The sequence below is a fragment of the Pituophis catenifer genome, unplaced genomic scaffold (genome assembly GCF_029215685.1).
Source record: "Pituophis catenifer annectens isolate HBS135680 unplaced genomic scaffold, rPitCat1.0.hap2 SCAF_14, whole genome shotgun sequence".
Classification (NCBI taxonomy): Eukaryota; Metazoa; Chordata; class Lepidosauria; order Squamata; family Colubridae; genus Pituophis; species Pituophis catenifer.
This window is the reverse complement of record NW_027256894.1, coordinates 1,451,234-1,469,214: the sequence shown is the minus strand read 5'-3', so window position 1 is coordinate 1,469,214 and position 17,981 is coordinate 1,451,234. Positions and strand designations below refer to the sequence as shown.

At 47.2% G+C, this 17,981-nt stretch overlaps 1 protein-coding gene across 4 annotated transcripts in view; it reads right to left on the bottom strand.

Moving 5' to 3' along the window:
- ANPEP (alanyl aminopeptidase, membrane) overlaps positions 1-16,428 on the bottom strand; it is a 34,572-nt gene extending 18,144 nt beyond the window's left edge. For 2 of the 4 annotated variants that reach the window (XM_070953449.1, XM_070953453.1), the window contains exon 1: positions 16,234-16,314. The gene's annotated coding sequence lies outside the window, so the exon portion shown is untranslated. Of the gene's footprint in view, positions 1-16,233 lie in introns of all 4 variants that reach the window. The other 2 variants (XM_070953454.1, XM_070953450.1) reach the window with 2 other exon arrangements.
- Positions 16,429-17,981: the final 1,553 nt, after the last annotated feature.

Below are 17,981 nucleotides of genomic sequence, written 5' to 3'. Positions count from 1 at the left end.
TGACACTTTTGGAGAAACCCCTCTCAATGTGTTTTGCCATTGTGATCTCTTACTTCGTTTCTGAGCTAAGTTTTTTTTTAAAGACTTTTCTTCCATTGATAGCAAGTACATTCTGGAATCTCAGTTCCTTTGTAAGCTGTCTGTTTAACTGCATTGACTTCTTTCAATGCCTCCCAGTTTTCTTCCCCATTCTACTGCATTCTCTGTAATACATTTTTTCAGAAACCCCAGCTGACTAAAACATTTTTGCCTTTAAAGATTTATTCCCACTTGAACACAACCATCTGAATGCATCTTATTACATCATTTTGCTGTATTTTCACTTGTGCATCATTTTATTGTTATTTCACTATTGTATGCTACTATACTGTTTCAAACTTATACTATTTCAAGTTTCAAGAAACAATATTGACATCAATACCTGTGCAAATCCTGGAAAAGATAATCAAGTAGTGGGTTTGTGAACATCTAAACATCAATAAAGTGATTACTAGACATCAGCATGGGTTTATTAAAAACAGATCATATCATACATACCTTATTGCCTTCTTTGATATAGTGAGTAATTTAGTAGATCAGGGAAATGCTGTGGACATAGTTTACTTAGACTTCGGTAAGGCATTTGACAAAGTAGACCACAGCCTACTTCTTGGGATTGTGTGTGGGATAGACAGTATATCACGAGATGGATTTGCAATTGTCTGACCACCTGCACTCATCATACAGTCCTTAACAGAACTACATCTACATGGAGGGAAGCATGCAGTGGAGTACCTCAAGGTTCTGTCTTGGACCCAGTACTCTTCAGCATCTTTATAAAAGATTTAGATGAAAAGTTAGAAGGAGAACTGATCACATTTGCAACTGACACCAAACTGAGGAAATTGCTAACATAGGCTGAAGACTTGGGCATAGGGCCTGTCCAACAAGATGCAGTTCAGTGGTCAAAAAATTAAAGTTTTACACTTAGGCAAGAAAAACCCATGTGCAGATATAGAATAAATGGTACTTGGCTCAACAGCAGTAACTACAAGAGGGATCTTGGAGACTTAATGGATAACCACTTAAATGTGAGCCAGAAGTGTGCTGCAGCTGCCAAAAAAGCCAACACAGTCCTAGGCTGCATTAACAGAGGGATAGCATCAAGATCACAAAAAGCGATAGTACCACTCTGTACTATCACTTTCTGTACTGTACTCTGCACTAGTGAGGCCACATTTGGAATATTGTGTCCAGTTCTGGATTGAAGACATCCAAGGTCCTTTTCAACCCTATGACTCTATGATTCTAAGCCTTGGTGTTACATTTTATGTGCTCTCCCAGTGTTTTGGGGAAGCATCAGCAGAGAGGTGGCCAATGGGACTGATCAGAGCCTGGAGGGAAGGGTCACCTCTTCATCCACCTGAAAAACCACAAAGCACCTCTGAAGCCCTTCCCATGACCCACAGCACCTTGGATGGTGAAGTGCATGAAACTTCAATGTCTTGTAGTTGTCCTGGGATGGTGTCAGAATAAGGATGAAAATGCTACTTCAACAGCAGCATGTACGTGCTGTATGTTGTGGGGTCTCGGTTCAGAGGGCTTGGGGGGCTTTGAATCAGTCTTGATTCCTGGCGCCTGCAAAGCAAGATTGAAGAGGGGGTTTGTCCTGGCCTCCTCCTTCCTGGCCCAATGTCAGGAATCACCCAGCTGCTTCATGCCCAAGGGAGGACTAGAACTCACAATCTCCAGGTTTCTAGCCTAATGCCTTAACTTCTACATTAAAGTGGCTTTCTTTGTGTGAATTTACTAAGATTTATATGCCCCTCTGATCTGTGGAAATTCAGTGTGGCTTACAAAGCCGTTCCAGTAAGAGGATTAAAAGCAGTACATTAAAACAACCACAAAATCCTAATATAAATAAAACAAAAATGAAGTTGCAATGTAGTCTATGCCAAAGGAATAAACAAAAATAGCAGATTGTACAGTACACAAAGTGCTTGGGAGAGGCAAGTCCTAATGATGCTTCGGAATGTGAACACGAAGGAAAAGCAGTCGGGGGTGGCTGGGAATGCTCTTTGAAAGAAGGCTACTGCCTCTGATCACCAGGACTCAGGGAGAGCCCACAGAAACGGGGAGCAAACCCCACACTCCCTCCCACCATGTTGGGGAAGGAAACCTCTGCAAGTCCTGAGAGCACCCAGGATTCCACAATAAAACCCCTCCTAATATTGCCTCCCCGCCAGCATTCCCCAATCGGGATCGGTTGCCAACTGCTCCAGAGGACTGAAAAGAACTCCACGGAGGGATGCCTTTTAGTACAATTTGGTAGTCAGAGAAGCAGTTCCCACACTACCGATTTTTGCCAGCAGAGACAAACAAGGCTCTCCTCCTACAAGGTCTCTATAGCTCCGTTTTTCTTGAATTTTGGAGAAGGTTGTGAAAGTAAAAAAAAATGCAGTCACTTCTATGAATTCCAGGTCCAACTGAACTGGGATCACAGGCTGTGGTTTTCCTCCTTCTGTTGTGTCATTCTAGTCAAATCACTGACAGGGCTGCAACTGAAGCCAAAAGCAATTCCATTTCAACAAATGGCCTCTGCTGAAGCCAATTGTATACATTTTAAATATCAAGTCAGGATTTACACCCAAGCACTTTGTTTAGGGGCGGGGAGGTTGTCTGTAAAACACTACAGAGGTAATTTTTGAGCCAGCGGTGGGAGATTGAATGTTCCCAGCAGAGCCAAGCTGTTCAGCTACTCTCAATCTCTGCATGATCTGTGTAACACACACGTGTGAGGGAAGGTTTCTAGCAAGGGATGAGCTGCACTGCATAAGAACCAGGAAGAACATTTTTAGAAAATGACTGACTTGGCTTTTCCAAAGGACTTTAAATTAAAATCAGAGGGGAGGAAAGCAACATTTTAGAACTTAATCCCAAACATAAACCCAAGACAATGAACCAAGTGTAAGAAAGAAGGGGACCTCAGATACAAAACAGAAGAAACAGGAAGCAAATGTAGGGCCATTCAAAAAGGACTCAGATGCCTAAATACTAACATTTGAAGTATGAGGAACAAACAGAGTGACCTTCAAGGCCTAGTAGATGAGGGCAAGTACAGGCTATTACCAAAACTTGATGGGATGAAACCCATGACTGGAACATACAGCTAGAGAAATTTAAATTGTTCAGAAGAAACAGACCTAAAAAAAGAGGAAATGGAGTTGCATTTTTTTTTAATTTTATTTATATTCTCCGGAGACTCAGGGTGGCTTACAATGCGTTAAGCAATAGCCTTCATACTTTTGTATATTTATACAAAGTCAGTTTATTGCCCCCATAATCTGGGTCCTTATTTTACCTACCTTAGAAAAGATGGAAGGCTGAGTCTGGTGAGATTTGAACTTGCAGTAATTGCAGGCAGCAGATGTAAGTGGATGTTAATAACAGTGCTTTAGTCTGCTGAGCCACCAGAGCTCTTCACCAGAGCATTGCATAAGCCAGTGGAATACTAAATTGCATTAACAGAGGGATACAATCAAGATCAAGAGAGATACTACTACCACTCTATAAAGCCCTAGTAAGACCACACTACTAGGTGAGTAGTACTAGATGAGTCCTGCATCCAGTTTTGGTCACCACACTATAAAAAAGATGTTGAGATTCCAGAAAAAGTGCAGAGAAGAGCAACCAGGATGATTAGAGGACTGAAGGCTAAACCATATGAAGAACAGTTGCAGGAACTGGTCATGGCTAGTCTAGTGAAGAGAAGGACCAGGGGAGACAGGATAGCTGTCTTCCAATGTTTGAGGGGCTGCCACAGAGAGGAGGGGGGGTCAAGCTCTTTTCCAAAGCCCCCAAAGGCCAGACAAGGACTAATGGATGGAAACTGACCAAGGAGAGATTCAATCTGGAAATAAGGATAAATTTTCTGACAGTGAGAACCATCAACCCGTGGAACAGAAGTTGCCTTTGGAAGTTGTGGGAGCTTCGTCACTGGAGGCTTTCAAGAAGAGACTGGACTGCCATCTGTCAGAAATGGTGTAGGGTCTCCTGCTTGGGTGCGGGGTTGGACTAGATGATCTACAAGGTCCCTTCCAACTCTGTTAATCTGTTATATGTAAGAAATAACTACACCTCTACAGAAATGCAAAAAAACCAACAACCCCAAAATAAAGAAAGGATGAAAGCCTTCTTGAACGCATTTGGGTTAAAATCAAAGGAAAAGGAAATGACATGGCAGGGGTGAAATGCTTCTGGTTCAGGCGATCCGGTAGCAAAAATCCCTGCCCCCCCCCCCACATCCCCAGCTGAGTTGCCCAATCATCAGAGGCTTTTTTTTAAACTTTTAAAAGCATTTTTTCTTCTGCCGAAAAAATGCTTTTAAAAGTAAAAAAAAAGCCTCTCATGATCGAGCAGCTCAGCTGGGATTGTCAGAGGCTTTTAAAAGCATTTTTTTCTGCAACCTCTGGCCGAAGACATTGTAGAAAAAAAATGCCTTTAAAAGTAAAAAAAAAAAAAAAAAAGTTGGCCATGCCCACCCAGTCACATTACCCCCCACCAAGCCACGCCCACGGAACCAATAGTAACAAATTTTACATTTCACCACTGTGACATTGGTGTGTACTACAAGCAGAGATGTGATTTTTTTGCTTATCATTTAGCTAAGGTGTGCAGGAAGCATACTACAATAATAATGGGGGACTTTAACTACTCAGATATCAACTGAGAGAGAAACTCTGCAATACTGCAGAGATAATACTGCTTTATACTGCACTGGGGAGACCCCACTTGGAATATTGCATCCAGAGCTGGTCATCATGATACAAAAAAAGAGAAGAAAAGAAAAAGATAATAAAGGGTCTGGAGGCTAAAACACAATAAACAGTTGAGGGAACTAAGTTTATCTAGTATAATGAAGAATGGAACTAGGGGGTGATATGATAGCAGTTTCCCAGTACTTGAGGGGCTCTCACAGACAAGAGAAGGTTGGCCTATTCTCCAAAGCAATGGTCAACAACCGGTGGTCTGCAAGAAAATTTTGGTGGTCCACAGAGAAATCCTTTGCATTTTTCATATTGCACTTCAGTGAGCGCTCCTCAAGAGACGACAGTTTGCAGGGGGCTGATCTAGCATCCGGGCTGGCTACAAGAGAAACATGCATTCTCAGCCGTATTTGAGATTTCTAACTGCAATGGATAGCAAAGCTAGGATTGACCCCAGCCGCTTTTCTCTGCTAACCAAGCGGTCAAGCTAACTGCCTGAAGGACTCCATCCTGTCCCTGGGAGTCAAGGCGCTGAAGTGTGAGTGGCATGGGAAACTTCAGCCTGGCTCCTCGAGAGACAAGTTTGCAGGGAGCCGATCTAGCATCCACAATGGACAGCAAAGCTAGGGCTGACTCCGGCTGCTTCTCTCTGTTGTAGTGCTTCCTGGACACGGTTTACTGATCTGAGCCCAAAGTGGCAGGAATCGAGGGCTGCCTTGGCGCCACCAGCTGGCACAAATATACCGCGCCAAAGGCAGAATGCTGATGCCGCACAAATGCAAGTAGCGCTTTGCTCCTGCACCTTCCAAGCCATCGCCACCGCCTCTTCAGCCCCCCACAACCGCATCATTACCTCATTCTGGCTGGTGAGGGCTGCACTCCTTTTTGCACGTTGCACCATCTTCAAAGTTGCACACTGCATGTGCCACCCCCTATGGCAGAGATTTCCAGCCCCACCATGGGCCAGTCCCATATTCTAGAGCTGAAGTAGTCACAGAACTGGCCCATTAGTTATCCCAGAGCAGCTCCTCCACCGGGTTGCAGTGGCCTGCCGAGGAGCAGGCAGCTCCCCTGCAAGCCGATGCACCTGGGTGGAAGAGCTGCTTCAGGATGACCAAAGGGCCAGTCCTGTGACTACTACAGCTCTGGAATATGGGACTTTCCCACCAACATCTGCAAGCCACCATCAGTTTGCCCGTCTTCGTTTTCCTTCACTCAGATTGACCAAGCTTCTTGAGAGAAGGAACACAAAAGAGGTTTCCAGGCTGTGTGCCTAGACCAGGCGCTTTCTCTCTGGCCTCCCACCTGGAGGCCTCGCAGAAGCAGATAGGTAGGCCCAAAAGGAGGCTGAGCCTCTCCCCCCCAGTGGTCTGTGGGATTTAAAATTATGAATTTGGTGGTCCCTGAGGTCCAAAAGGTTGGAGACCCCTGCTCCAAAGCAGCTGAGGGCAGGACAAGAAGCAACGGGTGAAAGATTATCAAAGGGAGATCTAGAAGCTGAGTAATGGCAGCTGAACTTCTTTTCTTTCTTGGTTTGAAACATTTCACAGCTTATCCAAGTACAATCAAAGAGAGATCTAACTTAGAATGTCCTGTCAGTGAGAAAAATTAATCAGTGGAATGGCTTGATTTCAGAAATTGTGGGTGCTCCATCACTAGAGGTTTTCAAGAAAAGATTGGACAGCCATTTGTTCAGAACGGTATAAGATCTCCTGCTCAAGCAAAGGGTTGAGCAAAAGCGCTTCTACATCCCTTCCATCCTTGTTATTCTATGTTCTATCGCCTCTCCCCCTTTATGATAAGAACTCAGTTGTGGGCGTTACATCATCTTCTTCTGAATAAGTTCCCCAAAAAGGAGAGGATAGAATCGTGAGAGTAGTTTCCAAAATTGCTGGCATGACACATGAAATCTTAACAAAGTTGTTTTGTCCTAAACCTCCTGGTCCTCTCTTTGGCCCAGTTGTGACACTCCTCTTAGAAGACCAGGTCTGCACCCTGGTGTCCTCTTTGGTCAGGCAGAGGTGCAAAGTGCAGCTGCCTAAGAGCTGGTTCAGGTATTGACTCAGTGGCAGTGATGGCAGTTTAGGAGTTCTGGTTCACCAAAGAAGCCATGTCAAAAGCATGAAAGCTTTGTTTTGCCTCAGTAGCGTAACAACCTGTTTGACCTATTTTCATTCAGCTAAGTTGACACAAGAGGCTGAGCTCATCACAAACAACAGGTTGATTCAAGTTAACCACCACCAAGTTTACACAGGCAGAGATTTGGAAAATGAGAGCAAAGTTATCCTCTGCAACATCTACATGAGGTTGCTGGGTGAGGTTATTCACTGGCATGGGATCAGGTATCATCAACATGCAGAGGATGCCCCGTTGCATATCTGCTTTTGAGAAGGCTGTGACCTCTCGATGGGACAGCACAAGCTCAGGCTGAACAACACTTGAGTGGTGTGGATTCACAGCCCTCCCCCATTTCTGAGGACCTTTCAACCTCTTCTTGATGTACTTCCTCAGATGAAACAGACATGTAATTTGGGGCTCATCCCAAAGTCTAGATTGAAGAGCAGATGGCATCTGTGGCCAGACTGTGCACTAATGACACATTTCCCTGGTTTGGGAGGTACTACTCAAGGCTATTCATGGTTGGCCTATTGCAATACACCCTACAGGGACAAGTTTTGAAGACCATTCAGAGGGTCCAGAGTATGGCGGCACAAGCAGTTCTGGGTGGGTTTACCTGGATAACATGACTGCTCTGTAAACTACACTGGCTGCTAGTAAGCTTTCGGGTGCTAATTCCCTTTAATGCTTTTTCTGGCTCAGACCCATTTATATAAACGATTGCCTCTCTCCAGTTATGTTGGCCTGTCCTATTCAATCTTGCACAGTGCACATTCCATCCTTAAAATACTTCATTTTGTGGGACTCAGAGATCTGCATTCTGCTAGCTGCAGCTGCCTTGTGGGAGAGGTGAACCCTGGAGTCTACATGGCCCCAAAGCAGTTTCATTTAGGAAAGCCCTTAAAATGTAGGTCTGTCAATAAGACAGAATTGCTCTATGACTCCACACTGATACTAATATGGATACATTCAACTCTTGTTTGTGTTTCTTTCTCTGACACAGTAATATATATTCATTTGTTGTTATTTTTTTTGCTCTTGTTTCTATTGTTCTATTGCTCTATGTTGCCTAGAGCCACTTGTTGATTGAGGCAGCATAGAATTCAACCTATAGAACTCATATGGAGGAAGGGTAAAGAATCTGTGAAAAACATGGATTGAGGTGTCACTGGAAGGCAGGACAAGAAGCAATGGGTGGAATCTAATCAAAGACCGAAGCAAGCTAGAACCAAGGAGAAATTTCCTGACAATGGGAATAATTAACCAGTGAACAGCTTCCCTCCAGAAGTTGTAGGTGCTCCAACACTGGAGGTTTTCAAGAAGAGGCTGGACAGCCATTTGTCCAGAATGGGATAGTCTCCTGCTTGTGCAAGGGGTTGGGCTAGAAGACCTTATTCTGTCCTGTTTGTTCAGCATCCTGAGTCTCCTGCCTGGCAGGGAATGGGAAAGGGCTGCCCTTTGCCTCCTAGGCTGGACTCTCCTGCCCATTCCCTCTTTCTTCAGCATCTTCCCTGACTCTCTTTGAAGCTGCACAGATGGTGAGAACTTACAGCTTGAGAAGATTTTGCTCTCTGCTCTGCTTCCTTCAGGCATTCTCTGAGGTTAGGGGGCTAAATAGTATAAGCACTTGCCACACTTCAGATACTGCACTTTTGTAATATTTCTATTCTGTTCTATAAGAAACAATACTTGATCTTTTTCAAAATCATCCACTAAGTTTTCAGTAGTAAATAACAAACAGAAAAGATTGTGGTGCCTCCCTTAAAGAAGACAGTAGGGTCTCCTCGCATGGGTATTGTATTTATTTATTTGTCAAGCATGTATTTTATGACAGATACAAGTGTAAACATAATTATACACACATGAGAAGGATACTAATAAAAGAAAACATTAGGACAGGGACGGTAGGCACACTGGTGCACTTATGCACGCCCCTTACAGACCTCTTAGGAATGGGGTGAGGTCTACAGTAGACAGTCTAAGGTTAAAGTTTTGGGGATTTGGGGAAGAAACCACAGAGTCAGGTAGTGCATTCCAGGTGTTGACAACTCTGTTACTGAAGTTGTATTTTCTGCAGTCTAGTTTGAATCAGTTTACCACGAGTTTGTATCTACTGTGTGCTTTTGTATTGTTTTGGTTGAAACTGAAGTATTCATTGGCTGGTATGACATTGTAGCAGATGATTTTATGTACTATGCTTAGGTCAGACTGAAGATGGTGAAATTCTAAGTTGTCTAAGCCCAAAATTTTGACTCTGGTGGCATAAGATATTTTGTTGTGAACAGAGGAGTGGAGGACTCTTCTTGCGAAATATCTTGGACTTGTTCGGTTGTATTAATGTCCAATATGCAGTGTGGGTTCCAGACAGATGAGCTGTATTCAAGAATTGGTCTGGCAAAAGTTTTGTATGCCCTAGTTTGCAGTTCAATATTACCAGAGAAGAAGCTATGCAAGATTAGGTTAACAACTCTTAATGCTTTTTTAGCAATGCTGTTACAGTGAGCTCTGGCACTTAGATCATTTGAGATGAGTACTTCAAGGTCTTTGACAGAGTGAGGATCATCTGTTAGGTTGTATCCGTCCAGCTTGTATTTTGTGCTCTGATTATTATTATTTTTTTTGCCAATGTGTAAGACAGAGCATTTGTTGGTTGAGATTGGGAGTTGCCAATTGTTTGACCATTCTGACACATACAAAAAGACCTCTTTTTGTAGAGTAGCAGCATTGTCAGTGGTATTGAATAGTTTTACATCATCCGCAAAGAGAACACAGTTGCTTATAATATGATCGCAAAGGTCATTTATATAAAGTATAAAGTGTGGGTCCTAAAACGCTGCCTTGGGGGACACCGCTATTAACAGGTGCAGGGTTAGATAAGGCGTTCCCTATTTTGACTACTTGCTGCCTGTTTGATAGGAACGCAGCTATCCACTTATGTAGGAATCCGAAAATGCCCTATGATTTTACTTTTAGAAATAACTTGTTGTGTACTACTGAATCGAAGGCTTTACAGAAGTCTATATAAATTCTTCTATATAAAGAAGTCATAAAGTGAATGTTGTGGTTATAAAGCAAGTCATTCTTATGATTGTTTTTTTGTGAGACATCAGTGTAAAAGTCTGGAAACTGGAAAAAAGTCATTAAGTCACAGTCATGTGACCATGGAATGGTGCAATCTGCCATAAAAGTAAGCCAGTTGCCAAGTGCCCGAAATGCAGTCATGTTTTTTTTTTTTGCTTTAATTTATATGCCGCCCTTCTCCGGAGACTCAGGGCGGCTTACAATGCGTTAAGCAATAGCCTTCATACTTTTGTATATTTATACAAAGTCAGCTTATTGCCCCCACAATCTGAGTCCTCATTTCACCTACCTTTGAAAGGATGGAAGGCTGAGTCAACCTTGAGCCTGGTGAGATTTGAACTTGCAGTAATTGGAAGCAGTAGTTGTTAATAACAATGCTTTAGTCCACTGTACTACAGGCTCTTATTGTGACCCAATCATAAGGAAGTTGGAGGGGGATCTGTCATAACTTCAGACAATCACTAAATAAGTCACTAAGTGAGAGTGAGAACAATCAACTGATGGAACAGAAGTTGCCTTCAGAAGTTGTGAGAGCTTCGTAACTGGAAGCTTTCAAGAAGAGACTGGACTGCCATCTGTCAGAAATGGAGTAGGGTCTCCTGCTTGGGTGCGGGGTTGGATTAGATGACCTACAAGATCCCTTCCAACTTTACAGTATTTATATACCACCAACCTAACTAAAGTTTACAAAAATATGGATATTCTCCTATTTGCCCATCCCAGTAATATTCCTTCTATTTAAAATCATTTCAATATTTTCAAAATGAAAATGTTTCAGAATGGTTGCATCTGATGTCCTTTTCCACATTTTAGAACTTAATCCCAAACATAAACCCAAGACAATGAACCAAGTGTAAGAAAGAAGGGGACCTCAGATACAAAACAGAAGAAACAGGAAGCAAATGTAGGGCCATTCAAAAAGGACTCAGATGCCTAAATACTAACATTTGAAGTATGAGGAACAAACAGAGTGACCTTCAAGGCCTAGTAGATGAGGGCAAGTACAGGCTATTACCAAAACTTGATGGGATGAAACCCATGACTGGAACATACAGCTAGAGAAATTTAAATTGTTCAGAAGAAACAGATCTAAAAAAAGAGGAAATGGAGTTGCATTGCATAAGGCATTGCAGAAGACCTGCAAACTCATGCAGGGGAGTGAGCAACCTCTGTATCTCTCTTCTCTGAGAGTTTAAAGGAAGCTGGATCGTGTACATCACAGGTGTCCAACTTGGCAACTTTAAGATGTGTGGACTTAATTCCCAGAATTCAGCTACCAACCATGCTGCCTGGGGAATTCTGGGAATTGATGTCAACAGGTCTTACAGTTGCCAAGGTTGAAGACTCTACATCCTTCTGGCAGACTGGGAGAAACAGTGAAATGACCCTCTTGGGCAGAAGGAGGCGGTGAAAGTCAGCTCAGGTATGATGTCCAGTCGGAGGGCAGGTCTAGGAGCCCTTAAGCAGACAGAAGTACTTACGAGGAGCCAGACAGAAGTCTCCAAAACATCTGTGCTTTTCTTGAGGCCTGTGTTGGGGTGGAGAATACCGAAAAATGGCTAGGAAGAGGAAGCAGGAAGTCCTATTCCTCCCTCGCTGGAAGAATCTGTAGGGAGGAGGCTCTTTTGCTAAGGCCCCGAGAGTGGTCTGGAGCAGGGTCTTCTATGCGGAAGAGGCCCCCGGGGTTGTTTGAGTGCTTAAACACCAGCGGCTGAAGGGAAAGAGCCCTTTGGAACAAAGAGCCAGAAGCTGCTGGGCGACCTTCCCCCAGAGGGAAGAGATCTAAGACATGAAGCTGCCTTCTTCTCTTAAAAGAGAAGATGATCCTGGGATGAATGCAGTTATCCAAGGGTGATAAATATATTCAAGTATCTGGAGCTGAATCCCTTCACTTTCCTCAGGAGGGCAAATACAAATTAAAATTTGTAGATAATTCCCATTTTCTAACAGCATTGCAAGCATTTTTATTTTCCTTCTCCTTCTTCAACCTCTCTGAAACAGAAGTGACACTGCTATCTTCTATCCAGTAGGGAAACATTTGCATTCATACTTTGCAATCACAATAATTTGAAATCTGCAGGGATTTCCACCCAAAAACCCCAAAATATTTCGAGCATGCACAGAATGATGGATAGTGCAATTGCCATTGCAGGATTGTTCTGTTAGGCATGCTTGCATGGTTCCTGTGCCTGGTGAAAGAAATGCCCTCTTGGGTAAGAAATGTGTTTCTGAAATTGCTCTGCACTAGTAAGGCACTTCGATATCAGCAATGTGCAATGCAGCATTTTAATGACTTCTTGTGACACAGAACAGCTACCTCAGAGTGTACTGCGGGAGACAGTGTGGGGCTGCAAGCCTATATGCGCACTCCTGTGGAAGGTTTTACTTGGTGATGCCGGTAATGTATGTATTTGCTGCTCCAACTAGTTCTGTGTCTGTACTTATGCTGTGCCCATTTTCTTAAATTCAACCATCCACTTTCAGTAAAGATATTCAGTATTGCCCTATGTCTCTGGCGGAGCTGAAATAGCCACTGTGAACTGTGGACAGAGATAAGTGAAGAATTATAATTGGACTTGGCAAGAATGCAAAGGCTGGTTTGGGAAATTATTCTAAGAGCGCTGTAAAGTTGCAGCTTCAGTAATATGTACAAGTGTAGCGGACCTCTGTACCTGCTCTGGAGGCCCATGGGGAACTAAGCTATGGGGATGGGGGTCCAAACCTTGACCACATCTTAAAACACAATCAACAGCAATTGTTTGTGTCTGATTTAACAGCTGCTGTGATGTTGCTGCAGCAGAAGAGGCCAATGCCACATTAGCCAGGCACTAGGCCCTGGTGGAAGGGGGCAAGATTCAATACTCTCAGGGTGGTTTCATGGGGACGACGAGAGCTGTGCCCCATTCTTTGTTCCACATGTATCTTTGCATAGGCCTGAAAGATCCTTTCTTGGCACAGCTTGCACTGCACACTTCCCTATGTAGCCCCTCCTTTTCTTCCTCCCCCAGAGAAGGGAAGCCATGGGTGTGTGTGTACCATGAACGGCTCCCCTCCATTCCCAGGTTATGACTGTTGCTTCATCCACTGCCGGAAACACAGTAAATGCTTCAAAATCTCTTTCAATGCTTCCAGAGGCAAGTGTGGCTGAAGCAATCAACCGGAAAGATCTTTCTGACTTGAACCTCCTCATAGAAGCCAGAAGAGGAAGCCAGGAGGTGCATCCTGAGCTCCGAGAAATCTCTAGTGTTGATTCCAGCTCACCTCCTGCGACTGTGGCCAGTCCAGGGTCTGAATTGGCTCTTCTGAGAAATCACGAGTGGTGCCAAGTGTTAGCTAAGGAGCGGCCCTTTGGCCCCTCCTTGGACCTTGAATATATAACAACGGAGGTTTTTTTGCTTTCCGACTGGGGAAATTGCTCCTGAGCAGGAAAAGCAGCCAAAGCTAATGGCCTCTTCTTGCGAGCAGGCTCGGCCAGGCCATTCAGCAAGGCCAGCTGGGGATCCTCACCTCCATCACCTGCAAAGAACCCCCTTTCACCGACTGCCCCCCCCCCACAGCCCTCATTTGGGCGCTCTTCCTGGTGCACAGAATGCTTTGGGCGAGGCAAGCAAACACCCTGGCTACCCTCAGGCAATTTTAATCCACAAAGTGGCAGCTGAAACTATGAAATATGATCTCAGCCATGGGGTAAGCCAACCTTCGTGTGGCAAGCAGAGAATCAAATATGCCTTTCCTCGTCTTGCTGGAGCAAAACTAAAAATATTTATAATACCATACAGCTCAGAAAAGAAGTATAATTGGACAACTATTTGTCTGAGATGATATGAGGGCAACTAGAAGACCTCCAAGGTCCCTTCCAATCTCTTATTCTATTATTCTAACAAATAGCAGAGAATATTGAAAAGAATGAGATGGATGCTGTGTTTGTTTTTCATGTTCTTTTTTCCTCCCAGCCTTAATGTTTCTATAAGTTTAAATGAGTTATCCATTCATTCAGCAGAAATGCAGCCAATGACCTGGAAAAGCTTCTGCTGCTGGGAGGGGCAAACAGCTGTTTTGTTTGTTTTACCCTGACTGCATCTTCCTTTGTCTCCCAGGGTGGGTTTCTCAGAGGAAGGGAGCCATGTTGCTTCCTCTTTTGGCCCAGAGCTTCAGAGTGCTGCCCAGTTCCTCCTGGCAATTTCTCACCCAGCAGACCACTGCCCACTTCCCCAAGGTACCCTTTCCAGAGAAGCCCCAATGCATCCCGCCTAGGGATGCATTGGGGCTTCTTTCCCAAGAAGCTCCTAGGGACCCCTTGCCCTTCTTCTCCTGGCTGGGAAAGGCTGATCTCCTGGCTGGGAAAGGCTGAGTTTGGTTGGCAGCATGCCAGTGTGAAGGCAGGGCGGAGGGGCAGAAAGAGCAAAAGCAAAGCTTGAAGTGGACCCTTTTCCAGGCAGCAGCAGAAATGTTTCTCTGAGGCCCCCAGTCAACCTCAGAAGCAACTCTTCTAGAGAATGAGTCCTGATCATCAGTCTGGAAACAGCCACTTCACCCGTGCTGTGCCCAAGTAAGGATGCCAGAGATCAGGATGGTGCCCTTGGCAACATTGATGAGAGCCACTTGCACAGATCTGAAGCTCCTGAGAAGATATTTTAGGCCCCCTTGAAGGGAACTCTCTCTGGGTGGGTCTTTTTTCCTTCCTTCTTTCTTTCTTTTCTTCTTTTGCCTGTGTGCCTTTGAGTCAGTCTCAACTCCTGAACCAGTTCCTGCAGTTTCTTGGCAAGTTTTTGGCTTTCCATTGCTTGCTTTCCAGGACTGGAAGATTGTGACTGGCTTTGTGCCTCAGGACTAGAACTCAGTCTCCCAATTTCTAGCCTGTTACCTAACATCATGCTAGCTCTCATTAAAGCTGCCTAGTTGTTTTCTTCCCTTCAGTCACGTCCAATTCTCAGAAACTGCCTAGTCTTTCTTGGTGAGGTTTTTCAGAAGTTATGTCATTGACCGCTTCCTACGGCTGAGAGTGAATGACTGGCCCAAGTGTCTTCATCACCGCCCCACCCTGGTCCCCCCCCCCTTGCCTGAGCCAGTTTCCTTCAGAAAATCATTTATTTTTATGGCCGCTTTTATGATGGCGTTTTCTTGGCTTTGGTGTGCAAAGTATCTTTCAAAGTGGTGTTCCTATCTGCTTATGAAATGCTGTTGGCATGAACAGAGTAGAAATTAGCTCCCGGCATTATCAGTTTGGTGAAAATGATTAGATAAGATTATGAAAGGAACACACTGATAACAAGGAGGGGTTGGGAGGTTGATTAATGAAAGAACGAAGTGTCGAGGAGGCAGAGGGCGGTCTCTGCTTCCTCCCCCACTTCTGTGCGGCGATGGGCAGAAAGAAATGCTGACTTCTCCCTTTCGAGAATTGCCTCAGAGGCCCCCTCCCACCCTCCTGCAGAAAGAGGAAAGGCCGTGAAGGCTCCAACCGGCCAGCAGGATCGGAGAGCAAAATCGCGAAGCTTCTTATTCACCCCTTTCCTGATCAGAGAGGAAGCCCAGCCGCCTCAGGCCCGGAGTGGGCAGGGAGGGGCCAGCTGGAAGAAGGTCCCGGCGACAACCCTCCCCCACGCACAGCCCCCAGCGCTCCCCAAAGCCTCAGAGCTGGAGGCATCCTGGAAAGTCCCCTGGCTGCACCGAGGGGGGCAGGGAGTTCCAGCTCCTACAACACACACACACACGGGGTGAGGGAGGGAGAGAGCCGCGCAGCAGGGAAGGAGGCTGAAAGTCGGCAGCGGCCCTTGAGAAAGCCTCGGCAGGATCGAATGAGGCAACATTCTTTCCTGTCAGCCGCCTTGAGTTGCCACCAGCGAATAGGCGGCAAGAGACATCTTCCAAATCAATAAAGAGAGCGGGGCGGGGGGGGAGAGACGACCCGCGAGGGGAGTCGGACGCCTCCTCGGCCTCCCAGTCGGATTTGGGGCAGAGTCGCCGCCTTTTCCCCGCAGCCTCCGGGCCGGCGCCGGCTCCCCGGGAAAAGCCACGCGGGACGCTCCCGGCCGAGCATCGCGGCTTCTCCTCGGCCCCGCCCGCGAGGTGGGGGAGGCAGCCACGCCCACCTGCGGCCCGTGGGGGACGGCGGCCCCCCCCGCCCACAGCCGCGCCCCCGGAGGGGCCAAGGGAGGCGGCGGCGGGTCACCGCGGCTGCTCGGACCGCCCGCCACGCCGGGATCCGGGTGGCCCTGCTCGCCCGACGGGGCCGGCTGATCCCTTCGGCGCCCTCCGCGCCTTCCTCGGCCGGCCGCGCGCGCCGACTCACCTGCTTGCCCCATGGCCGGCCTGCGCGCCGACGGGGGCCCGGAGCCGCTCGCCCTCGCCTCGGCTGGCTGGCTGGCTGGCTGGCAAGCAGGACGGGGCCTGGGCGGGGGTCTCGGCGTGAGGGGCCCGAGCCGTGGCCGGCTGCTGCGTCACCTCGCGGGGCGGGCTGGCCTCTGGCGGGGACTCCGGCCCGGCCGGACGCCGCTGAGCCAGACTGGGCCCGCCTCCCGTCAGCGGCCAGGCCGCCACATCTGGAAAGCATCTGCGGCCGCCCCGCCGCCCTTGGGAGGGAGACCGGCCGGCTGCTTGCCAGGGGCGCGGAGGGGGGGGCGGCCCGCGCTTCTCCACCGAAGGGCCGCGCAGAAAAGGCTTCGGGCCCCGCCTGGACGGTCGCAAAGAGCGACTCTGGCTGGCTAGGATTGAATGCGAGTTACTCTGTCCAGCCAGCCCTTCATCGCTCTAATGTTAGAGTTTGGCTCCGTCGCTGTCAGCGGTTTGTCACCCTCGCCCGGACCCCTTACAGCCGGGGGCAGGGGCTCGAGGAGCCCCACGGGAACACTGGGAGTGGTCTCCCCCTGAAGTGCCAGCAGGGGCCACCAACAGAGCCTGAACTCGGATCCAAAGGGATCTATGAGAGCCTCCTTCCCTTGGGGGTCTTGGGACCCTCCGTGTGGGAACACAGCCTTGGAAGCAGCAGGAGGTGGACCGTGGAGGGGGGGGGAGAGCAGGGCCTTTTCAAAAAGTGGGTCGGGTTTCCTCTTCCTCCAGATGTTCATACTTCATCTACTTGCTTACAAGATTTATGTTCTGCCTTTGGGATATTTCTTAAGTTTTGGCAACTCCCAAGGACTGCAGTTGTTTGAGCCAAAGGCAGAGGAACTACGCATGATTTAGAGGTTCCCACCTAAGGCTGAGCAGAGCCTCTGAGCTGCAGGTGAGGGGCCGCTCAGACTCAGCCTTCAGGGCATAAGGAGAGCAGGCATCTGAAACCAAGGCAACTGGGAGTGGGGCCAGACCTCTGCAGGCTCTGCCTGCCTGCCTACCAGTGGAGAGTGGAAGAGGCTGGGATTCCTAGTGGTTCAAGGGCCCAACCCTAAAAGATCCTTCCACCCAAGAGGATGGTCCACATAATCCCACACCCCACCGTCATTGAAGACCATTGGAGCACAAGAAGCCAGAGCCTGGAATTCAAACACACTGCCAGAGTTGCACCCAGAAAGCAGCTCCACACACAAGCACCCCAACAGGCTGTTCTGGGGACCTTCTCTTGAAAGTGGCTGCACATGCTGGAGAGAAGCTGCCCTGCCTCCAAGTGCCTTCAGGTGGAACTGGTAAAAGCGATCAGTTGCCCAGTTCTCCCCCACTCCCCCGAGGTGGCACTGCCATTTTCCTGCCTGGCACAGTCTGGCCCCTGGGAACAGATGGGCATAGGCCACCCTGCTGTGTCCTCAAGGTGAGGGATGATGGGAAGAGTCAGTTGCCCAGCAACGCTGAGAATTGCTGTGCTGCCAGATCATTTTATGGGCTCTCCAGAGGGGGCTCTGCACTCTTCCCTCAAAGTAAGCTGGCTGTGGAGTAAAACTGAGCAGCTGCCTCCTATTCCTTGCAGAAGGTGGCAGTTTTATTCTGCAAAACCATGGTTGCTAGAGCCAGCTGTGCTACGCTGCCTTCACCCACCAACAGTTGATGCATTCAGAGAACCCATCCTAAGCCCGAACAAGCCCCCCTCCCCGGCTCTTGGTGATGTGC